General features: G+C 45.9%; 1 long non-coding RNA gene across 1 annotated transcript; it reads right to left on the reverse strand.

Moving 5' to 3' along the window:
• Positions 1 to 1,368: 1,368 nt before the first annotated feature.
• On the reverse strand, positions 1,369 to 4,118 carry LOC142055834 (uncharacterized). The gene is made up of 2 exons (XR_012660081.1): positions 3,895 to 4,118; positions 1,369 to 1,861 (listed from the first exon to the last, which is right to left on the reverse strand). It is a non-coding gene; the product is annotated as an uncharacterized LOC142055834 (long non-coding RNA).
• Between the last annotated feature and the right edge of the window lie 11,375 nt (positions 4,119 to 15,493).

Raw genomic sequence — 15,493 nt, forward strand, 5'->3', positions numbered from 1 at the left:
CGCATCCCATCCACCTCACCCTTCTGTCCCACACAGCACAGCGGATGTCCCATTGACCCGCAGTGCCTCTCAGCAGTGGTCTTATGCCTGAGGTTGACTTAGCTCTCTGTATAAATCAGTCTATCAGATGTCTCAGCTGCTCAACTTGATCTTCACACTATGTCCTCACACAGATGGTGAACCCTGTGCCAGACAGAAAGGTCTTCTTCATTAATTACTTCACTTTTCAAGTCCTTTACTGCAGACATCTCTATCCATGAACCAGGTAAGTAGATATTGTTGGCTTATTTTATGGCTGGGAAAATTAAGTCCATGGGGTGATCAGCAGGGTTTAAATAGAAAGAGACAGATGTTAAATGACTTTCCAAGAACATTAAGGTGTTTGCTGTCCCCAGAGTCCTTGCCTTAGATTCGCTAGCAGAGAACATTATTATAATAGAGCGGCGGTGGGTCGCTTTTAAAAGATTTTCCTGTTTGAATTGAAAGACCCACCTTCCAGAATGTGCCTGGATACGTGTGCCATGACAAACACAAGCATCCAGGTAACAGGGCGTCACAGCACTGAGCTGGAAAACGCTTGATCCTGTTATTTAGCACGGGTTCTTAGACTGGGACTAAATTACGGGCGAGACTACTCGCAATCCTTTTTCTCATCTATGCAAGTTTTACCGTACATGTTAATTGTCAACCACCGAAGTTACTATTTTCCCAGAAAGCTGGAAATAATGTTAAGTGTTGAGGCATGAGTAACCAATGGAAATTTGCTTGGGAGATATGATATCACTAAATAGGTGATCTTGCCAGGAGCTCAGATACAGTTGGAAGCCCTCTCTGCTGCTTGCACAGTCCCAGCTAAGCTCTGTTGAATTAGCCTCTTCCCCCGGATTGTTCATCTGATCTATTTTTAACTCACCTTTGGACTTTTAAATATTTTTGAGCCAAATACACCACTGTACTCTGCAAGCATTTACCCAGCACTCGCATGATTGATACTCCAGTGCACACAGAGGTGTAGGGGGACACATTTTCAGAAAGTGTGTGTTGAGTATATGTTTAACGATAGAAGCAGTGCCATAAAATTAGGAGCAGTTTCACGTGTGAGCGGGGAAGCAAGCCCATGGCAGTGCTTAGACTGGAGGAGGAGGGATTTGGGAGAGCAGGTTACTGACCCCAGCACCCACAGGGACTGGCTGAGAGGTTTTGTCAAAGCAAGTCCTTCCACAGTGCCTCCTTCCCCCAGCGTGTAAAACAGTGTGTCGTGGTTTAACCCCAGCGGCAACCAAGCACCACCCAGCCGCTCGCTCACCCTCTCCGCCCACGGTGGGATGGGGAGAGAATTGAAAAGGCAAAAGCAAGAAAACTCATGGGTTAAGATAAAGGCAGTTTAATAATTGAAATATTATAATAATAATGGTAGTAGTAGTAATGAAAAGGAAAACAACAAAAAAGAGAGGAACAAACCCCATGTTTTGCGGCTATTCGCTGCTTATTTCTTGTCAATACAAATCAGAAGTTCCTTCATTAAGATCAGAAGTAAGATCAGCTCTTCTACGCTGTCTGGAGAACTGGAGACTGGAGCAGCAATTTTCCTGGAAGAACCCCCTTTGGTCTTTGTTTTTTTTTGCAGCTCACATACATGTGCTTGTAGGGTCAAGGTAGATTTTCCACCCCGTGTCCACATGTTCTCCCCGTGGTCACGCAGGTAAAAACCACAGGGTGGCCCGTGGTGTGTATCCACTATATCTTCTCTCTCGAGCAGAGGGATGCTTACTTCTAACGGCTGAGATACTGGGCCATACTGGTGGGGAGCAGGACGTAGCCTCTTCAAGTAGCTGGACCTTCTGGGACAGTTTCTGCACAGCTGAGATGAGGGACAAAGAGAGATTTTCTTTGTAGTGCCAGAGCTGGCCAGCCAATTCATCCACCATTTGTCCCTCTCCATCTTCCCAGGTCATCACTGCCAATGAGCTTGCACGCTAAGGCGGTGTGCTCCGTAAAAACTTCCGCCACATGGGTTGTGTGCACCCAACTTCACTTGGATCTTTGGATAACTGTTTGTTGTCCAGGCCATCATAAACCACCTACCCATGCCCTGAAAAGACTGGGGAGCCAAGGGCTAGCACCTAGTACCTGACTTGCTGCCCTAGAGGGCTCTGAGGTCTTCCTCAAGAAGCTACAAGTGATGTCTGAAATACCATATGCAGCTAGAAAGAGCTGTAAAATACCTCAGTCGAAAACCCTCCAGTGGCCCATGTTGGTTGTTGTCATGTTTTTCAAAGAGCTATAGGAGGTTTTGTGCTCTTTGCCATGCTCTGAATCAACAGCCCTCAGTGCCCATTAACATACGCGCTTCCACCAAATTACGCTTGCATTTGCACTAGGTAGGCTGCAGCTAACATTTTCTTTCCTCTTTTTCCTAGCAAATTGTGTAGCAAAGAAAAACCTTATCAATAAGCAGAAGCTTTGTCAAACGAAAATTGAAGGCTGTTTTCCTTTCCCTTCTCGCTTGATTTCTAATGGTTATTTTAGGAATACTCAATCTTCATAGAGGGACCAAAAGCAAACTCCATCCCTGAGCAAATATAAATTCATATTTTAACTGTGTGTGTATATACATGCATATGTACACGTATATACCTAAACACATATATACCTAAACACATAAAAAACCGAACACATGGCATTGCTTGGAGTTATGTAGACAGTCTTGGCTGCCTATTTTATTTATTGTACTTCTATTTTGAGAGGAAAATTGGATTTGGGGCTGTGGCTGTCTCTGAGAGTGCATTATTTGGCTTTTAATCTACATCAGACTCTAGCAAAGCACATCCCATAATGCAGCTTCTGTTGCTTCTGATACAAATTATGTATTTCAAGGATATTTATGCATACAGGGTTATTTAGTTTGGTGGCAGAGGTGTTGCAGTCTGCATTTTTTTCTTCTAAAGGGTATTACTGATTGTGACTGATTAAACTGACTATTGACATAAATGCAATCTATCGAATGGGTGGATATACAAATGGGCTGGTGAATACTGAATGTCCCCACGAAACAAAAGGTTAATTTTGCATCCTTTTTCCTCTGCTGGGAGAAGGCTGCCAGGGAGGGAAAGAAGAGATGGATGCTCCCACTCCAATTTTTGGGGAAGGGATGAGCCCCAGCAGGGAGAGGGGTCCCCGGTGCTTTGCTTCCCACACTGGTGGTGGCTCCTGTGGATTTGCCCTGGGTTACAAAACACGAGTTGCTCCTGACAGACCTTGCTAGTTTCTGCTACGACCTGACTGGGAGGAAGGAAAATAAAAACTGTTTTGTGTAAGTTATTACATCTTTATTTTCCTGCATTGGAACAGTCAGGTTTCAACAAGGACTTGTCTAGAACTTCTCTATTCAGCTGTGGTCATTGTACCTAGTGTTTCCACTTGTCTCCCTAAGCCCAGCTCCTGCAAATACGTAGGCCCATCCTAGACTTAAAAAAGAGAAGCAGCAGTGCTGAGCGCTGTCAAATTCCCTTGATGGCAGTGTTTTTTCCCTTGTGCCCTAGACAGTCCTGTCAACTGCTGTGCTCCCATGACAAGGTGGCTGCATTTCACAGCAAATGAGATGCTTTCTTAGTGCATGGCTGTAAAACACTTTGAAACCCTAGTGGATGAATGATGTTGTATCATAAATATAAAATGAATATTGTTTTACGGTTCCTGAAATATTAATTTGTGCATGGAGCCACTCTTGGAATGTTTTTTTTTTTTTTCACTAAATGTAAAGATCCTTTTGAGTCCTGAATGTCCTTGCTTTGGTTTTTATTATTAATATTCCCTCCAGGAGACATTGACTTTCCCTTCCCCTAGACATGCTGACTCCTGCCTGCCAGAGTGATTCAGCAGCTTGCCACTCACTTTTACAGAAGGAAAGTTTTCTCCTGCCTTCTTCCACTGGCCTGGTGTGACCGTGGCTGCGATCAAGGGACTCATTCGTGTGGCCAGTTGATTCTTCACACCAAGTCGCTGCCGAGCAGCCGGGCAGCTCTGAGCGCTCTGTCTAGCCGGGGGCTCTGTCCTTTATGCGGGGAAGGAGATCCGTGTGGAGAGCATCGGGGCTCTCTGCTCCACAGCTTTCCCTTTTCCAGACAGGGTCACGTTAAGCAACCAAAAGTTATTTATAATTGAGCCCGGCTGCTGACTGTCAGAGTCACCTGGGTCTATAGAGGAAAGTCTACAGAAAAACGTTGCTTGTTTGTCTAACTGCAACAAACGCCCCTAAAAAATGCAAGGGATGAGGAATGATTAACACTTCCTTTTCTCGCTTTCCCATGCGAAAATGGGGGCAGGCCGTTATTTTTAATTTAAGCTGAGGATTGGAGACTCACATTACAATATTTTAATTATGTTTTGGTTTTCCTAATAAAGTGTTAAATAGCTGTCAGACCTTAAAACCACAAAGCCTAACATAAACCAAACCAGAGACATAGATGTATATACCTGCGTGCAAACTGACTGACTGGTACGGCTTGTTTTATTAAAGCATGGTATATGAAGCTAGATTATGTGGGTTTTATGGGTCCCTAAATTACATGCTTTTATCGATCTCTTGTCACTCTTAGAAATACATTGCAAAGGAAAAGAATGCAGCCTTTGATATTGAAAAAGAAATTCAACTGCAATACATAAAAGATCTGGGAAACTATAATTCAACGTGTGGGGCTGACATAAATGTAAAACACTTAATCGTAGCTAATTAGTTATAAAAATTCCCCGTCACATGCCTTTAGGGACCAGACCGGGAAGCAGCGCTGTAGTCATTCATGGGACAACTTCCACGGGACATTCTGAAGCAGATGTCTTCGCGCAAAACTTCCATATCCCCCAAACCACCCAACGAGCGTCTCTGCCCCTGACCTTCCCCCTGACCTGGGAAAGAGGGACGTGGGGTTTGAAAGCCGGGTTTCCACAACAGCATCATTTCTGAAAACCTGGGAGTTTTTTCCCAACCTGGGGGCAAAAGATCGTGCCAGCTGCCAGCTCTGTGTGTGGCCTGCCGTGCTTGGATGCCGAACAGTTTGGGAAGCGATCTGCACCGGTGCTGTGGGAAGAGCTCGGCTGCGAGGGGCTGGGGTCTGGCTTGCCCTCTTGCAGCACCCACCGTCAGGGTGGGGATAAACCCCAGCGGTGCTCACGGCACGTGGAGAAGCACTGCCAGTGATACTGAGGACGGTGAGGTTTGTCTTACCTGGGAGGTGGGATGGAGGAGCGAGGTGTTTCTGTGCTACTGCTCTGAGCCGGGTGCGTGTGGTTTGGCTGATGGCTGTGGCGTGCCTGTACCCTGCCACAGCTCGTTCCTTTGGCCAAGGTGTTGCGTGATTCAGAGCAATCATTTTTATATCTTTTCAGAAATAAGACTGTTTCTCTAGTGGCCTATTGCTGTTGCTGGAGTTCAGCTACCCCCAAACTGGGCATCTCCTTCGATATTGTTTGATCTTGTAATGCAAAACGAACCAGATGCTCACATCGGATAGACCTGAACGTAACGTCAGTAGCATCTTTTCTTACAATAGAGAAATCCCTTCGTTTAACCTGTCTCTGAACCTGTAGTTTTGTGCTCGACTAAAGACAAATATGAAATATGTATTCATATGCCAGGACTTGTTTCTGGTATTCAGCTACTAAAGGTTCAGCCGTGGCCTTCATAAGTTGTTACTAATATTTGAAGTTGCTTTTTTACCTTATCTGCAAGGAGCACCTGCACTGCTGCATTTACCAAGTGCAAGAGTATTTCTTTTGTTTCTGCAGAGAGATTTAAAAGAAGGGACGTGGCCAGTTCATATGCTAATGGAGGTACTAGCAGAATGTTAATAGCTGAGATAAACAATAGCAAAAAGAAAAATGAAAATACTTTTGTGGGTAGTTTTGAGGCTGAGGGCTGGGTTTCTGGTTTTGAGGGCTTTTTCACCCCAACTTGCCTGTCTGGATTTCATTCTAATATGACTTTCAGCAGAGGAAAGATGGGAGTTTGGCTTGAACAGTAAGTCTGCTTTGAAAGTCCATTGAAATTCAAAAATCCTACTTTCCTACAGCTTTCCCCCAGCACTTTACAATTCATTCCTCCAAATGGGATTGTTTGCAAGAAACTGAGCTGTGAAAGCATAACATTTGAAGACTTCAGAAATGTTGTCATGAATGTTTCATGATAGTGAGGGGCCTCGCTATCACTTTGACCCTGCTCTCAGAGGGGGCTCTGACCTGTGAGTGAGGACAGTGTCCTCGAGACATCTGGTTCCCTCTTCCACCTTCCACCACAGTCGTCTCCGAGGAGGCTTCCACTCAATTTACACTCTGACACCATTTTGTTTCTCCTCCGTGCTTTGGTGTGCAGACCATGGTGGTCTAGGGCCACCTGAGATATCGCTGGAGTGGTGGTGACAGGGGCCTCCCAGAGAGGAGCAAAACAACCTCCTGAGTGCAAAACCCACTGCACCACCCTGCTTGCGAGTCGGGGCCGCCGGGCTCCGTCCTGCCCTGCGTGGAGCCACTGAAGAGCCTTCAAGTGCCCCACTTTGAACCCACACACTGAGTTATTTGTTCCCGAAGAGAGGAAGTGGTGTCACACACTGAGGGTTGTTTTGAACCTGGGAATGTTCTGTGCTAGCGAGAGCCTGGGCTGTGGCTGGCTGACAAGGGTGGAAACGCGCCTGCAAAGCGCCTGGTGACTCATCTTGGATGCGAGTAATGTGGAACCAGGTAGGGCTTTGCTGGCACAGCCTGGCGGGAGGCTGCTTCTGAGGACGTGTAAAACTGGCCAGATGAATCTGGACGGGTAGTTCCCTTTATCGCATGTCTTCCCTCCCCTGACCCCAACGGAGAAAAGAAGCAGCGCTCTGGGGTACGGCCGTGCACTCTATCTCCGAGTTTCTTCTGCACAGAGGCTGTTGGCTTATGCTTCAGGGAAAGGGAGGAAACTGCTGCATTTGCAAAGCTGAGCACATGATAGCCCGTGGTGACAGTCGTGCTGCTGTGTACGTCCAGGTTACCACTATGCGGTTACAACGGGGCTGTGAATGAGCCTCTGAGGAATTAAGTCAATATATGTAATCTTTTACATTTTCTTCTGGCATGAGAATCGTAAGATATTTCTTCAAAGAGCTTTATGGAGGGGGTAAAGACTCTTCACAGTGGAGATGCTGAAATAAGTGGTCGTTGCCTGTTCAGGGCATGGTGTGAGCAAGGGGAGTCTGCATGCCTGGGAGAGGAGAGCAGGAAGCCCATGGACACTGGGAGCGGAGGCAGCAGAGGAAGTCTTCAGCATTGCTTGAAAAGGTGCTGGGAGCCGGGCACTGAAAGAGATGCTGGAGGTGGGGGGACTTCCTCAGTCAAGGCTGTGGGCAGAGGACAATCTCCTGTTGTTTGAGTTTGACGGTGTCCAGGAAAACCAGACATTTCTGTGGCCTTAGTCGATGAATAGGGATCCATCAAAGACACAGCGACTGCCACAGCTTCCCCTAAGATTGGAAACAACCTGCAGGGCCCAGAGCTTGGTTAGTTGCTCATGCCAGGTATAATATCAACCACAGAGAACAAGCACCAAATTCTGTTTTCTCCTCCCTCCTGTGGTAGCAGTGGAGAGGGCTTGCCTTCCTTTGGCCAATGGCTCCTCAGGGGTCAGGGCATGAGTGAAGGATGCCTCACTTGCCCACTGTGGAAACTGGCACCTCCGCCATACCCCTTGCCATGTTGTCCATACCAGGAGAAGGGCTCCCACCCATGGGGAGAAGACTGGCTAATGCTGACAGGACCAAACCTCGTGTAGGTGCAGGAGTGCTGCATTTAAACAGTAAGGGATGATGGGGTGATGAGCACGTGGTTCCTCAAGCCCATATCACATGGCTTGAGACATACATAACACATGATGATGTGGGACAGGATTATGAGTTCAAGTCCCCCCAAAGCAAGCGCTAGAAGTTCTGCCATATATCTCTCTCCGTTTGTATGTGGCAATCATTAAACCTCTGGGAGTTTTGTTCTTCTCCTCAGATATCTAACAGCAGTCCTCCTGGGGTGAAGCCAGTGTGCCTATGAGCTGACTCGCTCCACAGATACAGTGGGGTGGGAGGCAGTTATCTCCCACAGCAGCAGCCACAGAACTCCTGCTGGGGGTGACACTGTTGTGGAGGTCTCAGGAGCAGACGCTGAGCCTGGGTCTTGCTTCCCAGGGGCAGAGTTTTGCTTGCAGCCCATCGCTGGGGGTAGTGTTCATAGTGTATTCAGGCGGGTGTTTCACTGGGGCTGACCCTATCTCAGTGTGCCAACCTGAAACACTGGTTCTTCTGAACATGAGGTTGGTTGGGAAAAGCGCAAGTGTTTTTCTGGTATCTGCTGGGTGACGGGAGGTTGGGAAAGTGATGCAGACAGGGTAAAAAAGATATTGAAGGGGAGCTGAAGAGGCAGGGAGCATTCAGGTCGCATTGCTCAAAGCACACACATACTTCTAGGAACACTCTGCAAGTTACTTCATTCTAGCTCAACTGATTGAAACCAGCCACAAGCAAATGCTGTTCACGATGTTACATTAGTCTGGCATCAGTATGAGTCGGCAGGGGACATTAAAATCAAAGGGGAGTTGTATTTATATTCTGGGCATGAGCTAAACCTATACCACTGGAGATAATATACACCCTCCCCACCACCTACCTTCCGGGAGTTTAAGTCTCCCTCTGTCAGTCGGACTCCCACTTGGGCGATGGTGACTTACAATGCCATGGCATAAGCTGTAGGTTCCCTTTGAAATACAGCCTTTGCCAGTCAAAGGCCTTTGGAGCAGGGCACTGTCTCTTTATTCTGGAATTACAGCATTCATATTAGCAAGGCTGCTAAGGAATTCATGTTCAAAAAATACGCACTTTGCAGAAATGTTTTATGGAAATTAGATTTCAAGAGGCAAAAATAGCACAGTGCTCTGAGATTGCGGAAGGTGGAGATCCTTTTCTTCCCCCATTCTCCCAGTACTTAATTTCTCCTCTGGCATAGTTTGAGGAACATAATTTCTTTCATTAATGCACTGTCTACCTGTTAAGGAACATTCTTTCATTGGTTTTTTTTTAAGCATGCACAACTTTGATCAAGCGCTCATCATAGATCTCACAGACAATTTAACGCTGCTGAGCATTTTCCTTGTATGACACTCATCAATGTTTCATGCACCTAGTCAAATCCGAGTCTGGGGTTAGTAGGTTTCATCCCAGTGAAGACATTGGAATCACATCCACTTGCACAAGAGCTTTACTTGGCCATTTGTTTGCACACTGGAAGTGGCCGTGACTCATAAAGTCAGATTGTATCTGACTAAACAATGATGTCTGTGGAAACACAATTCAGTGTGTTCCAGTCCTGTTTGTCTACAGTAATTCTCATGGCAGACTTATGTCTCAGAGACTAGTGAGTCTCTGCTGGTTTGGGCCATGTGTGTTTCTCCCAATCATTTACTTCTAGAAAATGGGAGAGAAAGAAATTCACCTTTTATCTGAGTGGTCCAGATAGTTCATTCACATCAAAAGTCAACTGAAGCCTTACCTGGACACAGCGTACACCGTCAGACATATGTGGTCAGGCTCAGCAGAAGGGAACTGGGCAGACTCCATGGCCCGTGATGCGTGGGAGGTTCAGCTGGAAGAGTCCCTTCCTACCTTAAACTCTAGGAGTTGATGGAAAACCCCTTTCTTCCTTTCTATAAGTAAACTAGCTAAGACATCCCCTTGGCTCAGATCAAGACCCTTGGGGTTCAGAGCCATCAAGAACAAGATTGTATCTGGACCTTTCTATTCAAAACTCATGCCTATTTGAAAACTGATTTGTAGGTCATATTTTGGAGAAGAGATGACATGGAGCACATTGGTGGGCTACAGGCAGACCAGCCGATCCGTTTACGTTTAGTACTAGAGTATTCTGTGCAGGAAGGCATTTAGGAAAGCTTCTGATAATCTGCGTGGAGTCTTCATAGCATGTTCATACTTGGAGTGTGGGAATCCTGTCCAAGTCCAGCCTTGCCACTGACTGTTGCTTTGAGGAAAGTATTCAACACTTGTGCCTCAGCTTCCCAACTCTGAAATGGGAATTGCACAGCTGTCCTGTGCAACTGTGTTACTCTGTGGCTGAGTTAGTCAGGATTTGGAAATCACTTTCAGGCAGCAAAGTGTTATCTTTTTAATAGTAAAGTTGCCCTTTTCCCCAGAAGTCCTATTCAGAACCTCTCAACCTTGACAATAAATTGAAATGGAAATCTTTTGAGTACTGTAATGAATATATTATCTTAATTTCAGAGGATTTTTTTGAAGGGATACGATTTTGTGCAGAAGGTGATTTTGAATATTTGCAACACAACCTTAGCTGAAGCTTTTTGCTTCCATAATTATGTTTTTTTTTTATTACAATTCTCTTAGTATTTTAGATTCAAACGAGGAAATGTCCTTTGGCTCAAGTCCAAAGTTTCCTCAGTTTTTCTGATATTTTTTCTAAAGATAAGGGTCTAATTCTCCTTTCCCTGGTGCACTTTATAGTCATTTACACATGTGAAGTGCTATTATTCTCTCTTGGAAATGTACACCAAAATGCAAATTACTCTACAAGACGAGCAAGCACCAAATCCGAGGACCCAGAGGGTAAGTGCAAATGCACATCCTACTAGGAACAGGCTGGAGAGTCAACTTAAAGCCTGTCAGCTACTTTATAGTCATAGCCTACGTTCATACCCGCACCCTATGGCAAAAGGAAGCTGAGGTAAACACCTCACACTCACTACGGTCTGAAAGCACATGCATAATTGTAACTTCACGTCTGATCTTACGGGTTGGCGTCTTTCCCATGCCATGGGTTGGCACGGAGTCCATGCCCTCAGACTAAACCACCGCCAATGCCGTCTAAATATAAAACTGTAGCTCCCGGTGCGCTTTCGCGGTGTATGTGGCCTTGTCTGTACTACAAATTAAGCCGTGGCCGAGCGTGGCTGGCAGTTGGCTTAGTGGGACTGGTGACCGAGCACACTCCAGCTGCAAGCACAGCCAAGGGCACGCTCGAACCAGCCCTGAGCAGCGCGTCCTCCTGTCCGCTTGCCGTCTGTCTCTGGGCAGGCCTGAGGAGCTGGGCTCAAGGAACAGCTTGCTGCTGCCTAACCACAGCCAGACTGAATGGTTTGGGGTTGGCATGAGCTTTTACAGCTCCTGACCTCCGGTGTTCCTCTGGTTAAGCCTGTGCATGGGATGTAACGGAAGCTGCTGCCAAATGTGGTTCTGCTCTACCCCCTCCACTGGGCAGGCAGCCTCTTGAGGCAGGACTTTTGGTTGAAAGGCAGCCTGGCTGGGCTTTTTTTTTTCTTCAAAAGCAGTCAATAAGCCCCCCAGCCCTATGCTGTGTAAGGCTGTCAGAAAACACCAGGCTGACAGTCTCCTCCTCTTTCAGCCTGGGGGAGGGGATAGACCTGAAGAAGCAATTTGTCATGAAAATTAGAAACAGTCCAAGCTGCTTGCAAGCTGGCCTCTGAAAAAGGGACAGGGAGAGAGAACAGAAAAGCAGTTACTTCAGAAAGCCAGGATACTCCTTACTCCAAATTAGTACAGCTGCTTGGAAAAAGCCTGTCAAATCTTTCTGTAGCTCAGCTGGTAGGTTTGCTAAAGGTCCTCTGCCGCCACTGAAGCAACAATTCCCAAATCTGGAGGAGACCACATTTCCACTTGCTGAAATCCTCCCTGAAGTGGAATGACCCTTCTCCGTATCCGAACAAAGCTTGGTCCTGGAGTTAGGGAGAAAGAGGTCTAAGGTTATAAAGGTATCCAGGTGACTAAGGGGTTGCCAAAATTCCCAGGTGACATATTTAAGTCACAGACCATCTATATTTCTTCCTGAAGTTTGTAGACGTCATCAGCAGGCACTCAACAGCTTTCAGAGACAGGCTTGTGATCCTCATTTGAGCAATGGTCGTGGTATCTAGGAATAATTAATATATGTATCATAAACGCACTTGGTCTCTTCTTGATGTATGTGCAAAGAAGTATTTTTGTGATGTGGCTCATTGCCAGTGTTCCTGAGAAAGTCACATAAGTAATTTCTCCTCTATAAGTTGATAAAATACTATAATTAGTTTTTGAAATATTTCTAAACCTCTTTTTGCAGTATTTAACCCTTTTTTATTAAGAAAATGAAAAAGCCAACTTTCCCTTTGTTCCCCTGAAGTCCCCCAAAAATAACTTCTTTCACTGTTGCAATGACTGATATGTTATCAAGCACCAAAAGCTACATGTCTTCTCCTCTCAGGGCACTCGTGAAAAATTAGCTGGAGGGACCTGGTCAGTGAATTTCCTGGCTTGCTTTGGGGTTTTCACTCTTGATTTTAAAGCTAGGTTAGGAGAAATGTTTCTCATTTGATATTAAAGTCTCTGGATGATTTCTGATCCCGCTAGATTAATTCCAACTCCCAGTCATTTTATAGCTGATTTGGGTATACCAAATGATGTTCTGTCCATTCTGGCAGCTGCCTGAGCTGGCAGGTAATCCTAAATTGCCACTAGTCATGTGCATCTCTCAACGAACAAATTAAAACATAATTCTTTCATCAGTCAATTAAGACCTTATATCTTTCCGTCTCCCCCCACCTTGATTGATAGGATTTTTTTCCCTCTTTTGTTGTGCTCACAAAGGCCGCTAGATTTACAACTCTGAAAGTCAAAGTCCTTTACCTACAGAACAAGCACAGAAAAGAGAGCAGCAATTTTCATATTACCCTGCCCATCCATCTCCATCCTGGATGGGGCCAATTTATTAAATGAGATTTGGACATTCTCTGTGTCTGCTTCATCTTCTGCTGAAACCAGGTATGGGAAACAAATCACACTCTATTTCAGGGTCTAAGGGTGCCAGAATGGAACCTGGACTTAAAAAAAAAGCAGATTTCAGCAATTTCAGGGAGCAGTTAGGCAGAGTCTCTTGGGGGGGGGCGGAATTCTAAGTGAAGAAGGGCAGGGAGCTGGTGACTATATTACAAGCAAACCAGCAGCTCCTCTCAGTGCTGATGAGCAATAGAGTTTACAGTAAACCTTATATTGTTGCACCAGGAGCACTTCATTACTTGAAATCAAAAAAAAAAAAGGAGTCTTACAAAGAGTAAAAACAAGGCAACAAGGCAACATAAATAATTCTTCTGAACATATGAGGAGCAGGACTAAGGCAAAGGGAGTTGTAACCACACTACTTAATGAACATAGAGAACAAATAAAGAATGACAAAGAGGTGTTTGAAGTATTCGATGTCTTTTTGGGTGAATCTTTATTAGAAAAGAAATCACCATGAAGTCGTATTCGAGTGGTTGGAAAAATATACTGACTGACCGGTTTGCAATGGTCTCTTGTCAAAACGAGAAGGCATTTCAAGTTGGATTCTACAGGGGCATTTTTTTTCCTTGGGACTATTTCTGTTCACTGTCTTCATTATCAGGGTGGATGATGGAAAAGACTTCATGTGCAGCAGGCATCAAGCTGGGAAGGAGCTATAATGAGTTTGGAGGACATAATCAGGAAAAGAGTGATCTTGATGAGCGGGAGAAATGATCTGGACCCAGTGAGATAGAATTATTTTGAGGCAAGTTGGAAGTATTACACATAGAAATCAAACGCATAAAACCAGATTGCAGGATAAGTGCTGAGACAGGGGTACTGAAGAACAGGAGCTGGGGGTTGGCGTACCGCAAACTGAGCAAGCCAATAACACGCTGGTGTTTTCAGAAAGGTGGATCTTTGGGTAGGCGGTGTTAGCAGGCAGGCAGTATGAGAACTACTTACACTATTGCACCCAGCGCTGCCGAGATCCCACCTGGTGCAATGTGTCCAGATTCGGATATCATGTCAGAGACAATCTGGGCAAAGCAGCAAAAAAAAAAAAAAGGAAAAGTTTCAGAAATAAGTGGGACTTTGGTTTTGTCTAGAAATCAGATGACTGAGGGGAATCACAAACCTTTCAATACATAGAGAGCTGTTTTTTTACTTTCCTCCTCATCTCCTACAGGTAGGATGAGAAATAATTGGCTTAATATATAGCAACATACCCCTAGTTTAAGTGTAACAAAAGCCTTTAGGAGAGCTCTCAGCTCTGGGCACGGGGGGGAGGAAGGATATTGCAGAATCACCTTCATGGAAAGCTTTCTAGAGCAGATGAGAGGCTGTAGAGGATGGAGTCAAACACCTCTCAAGATCCCTCTGTTCTTCTCAAGCCAGGCAATGGGACTGGGGAGAGATTTTGGGACACTATGTAGTCCATTCCTCCCCCCCAAAGCGCAGTTAACTGAAAGCATTAGTGTGTTTCAGGAAACAAGATAAGAGTGCTTAAAAAAACCCCACAAAATAGGAAGTAACACTTTTCATTTCTAGTGTACCGCAGCAGAGTCCCAGGCTCGCTCTGTCCCTGGCAGAGGAGGCAGTGGCAGCGCCGTGCTGTGAAGGCGTCTGCCCTGCCGTCTGGGCACGGGTGCTGTGGGGTTATGTGCAATACGTTTTACAGCCATTCGATGCTCTGTAGGTCACTGCTTTGTTCACATTAACCTGTCCATGAGAAGTTACGTCCCAAGAGCCGGTGGAGGAAGAATGATGCTGCGATGAAAATTCATCGAAGGTTGCAGGGACAAGGTGGTCACTCCCCCAGCTTCCCAGCCTCCCTTCCCCCACGGCTGGACTCTTAGGCTCTGAGATCAGAAAGAAGTTAATCCTGGAAAAGAAGAAGGTGCAAGTGACTCTGCTGCTGGAGACAGTCCCCCTCTCCGCCTGTAGCACCAGGGATGGTGTTTTATGCAGGGAGAGCCCACGTAGATATTGTCAGAGGGGATGGTGAATGCGGAGGGCCAGACTTCATTGGTTGTGAGATGTAAACTGTTAGCTCTTGGGGCTCTGGATGGTTCCCCAGTCCCTACAAACCGGGGTGCGAGCAGACCTCTGATCTTGTGTGAAAGCCGCTGCACTGGAGCAGCCGTGGCATGGGTAGAGGGAGGCTCAGTGGGACGGCGTGCACCCTCTCCTCGTGCAGAGGGCGGAAAGCTGGCCCCAGCCCTGTGACTCAGTTGCACCTTTTTCTCATGGTCCGTATTTAAAAGAAAAATAGGCATCGTCTGTCCTAATGCACTGCTATGTTTGTCACCCCAGAATCAGGTATTCACATAGAACTGGAGCTGCAGAACTGCTCTCACTTTTTTTTTTTTTGAGTTCTGGAGCAGAAAGGAGGCCCAAGGAAACTTGAGCATGAGTTTTGAGCTTGAAAAAAATGAGATTCTCAATCTCGCCTCACCTTGCTAGAGTTATTCCTATAAAATAATCATCGCTTTTGAAGCCAGTCCTGCTTTTCTCCTATGCTTGGAAAGCTGCTCCCCCCAGCTCTACGTACAGGCACCGACTGGCTCTCCTCCAAGCAATAGCTGATGAAGAAATGCCTGCTCGTGTACCTGCTGCAAACTATTTACATTTCGCTCTCTTTGGCA

This window comes from Phalacrocorax aristotelis, chromosome 3 (assembly GCF_949628215.1).
Source record: "Phalacrocorax aristotelis chromosome 3, bGulAri2.1, whole genome shotgun sequence".
Classification (NCBI taxonomy): Eukaryota; Metazoa; Chordata; class Aves; order Suliformes; family Phalacrocoracidae; genus Phalacrocorax; species Phalacrocorax aristotelis.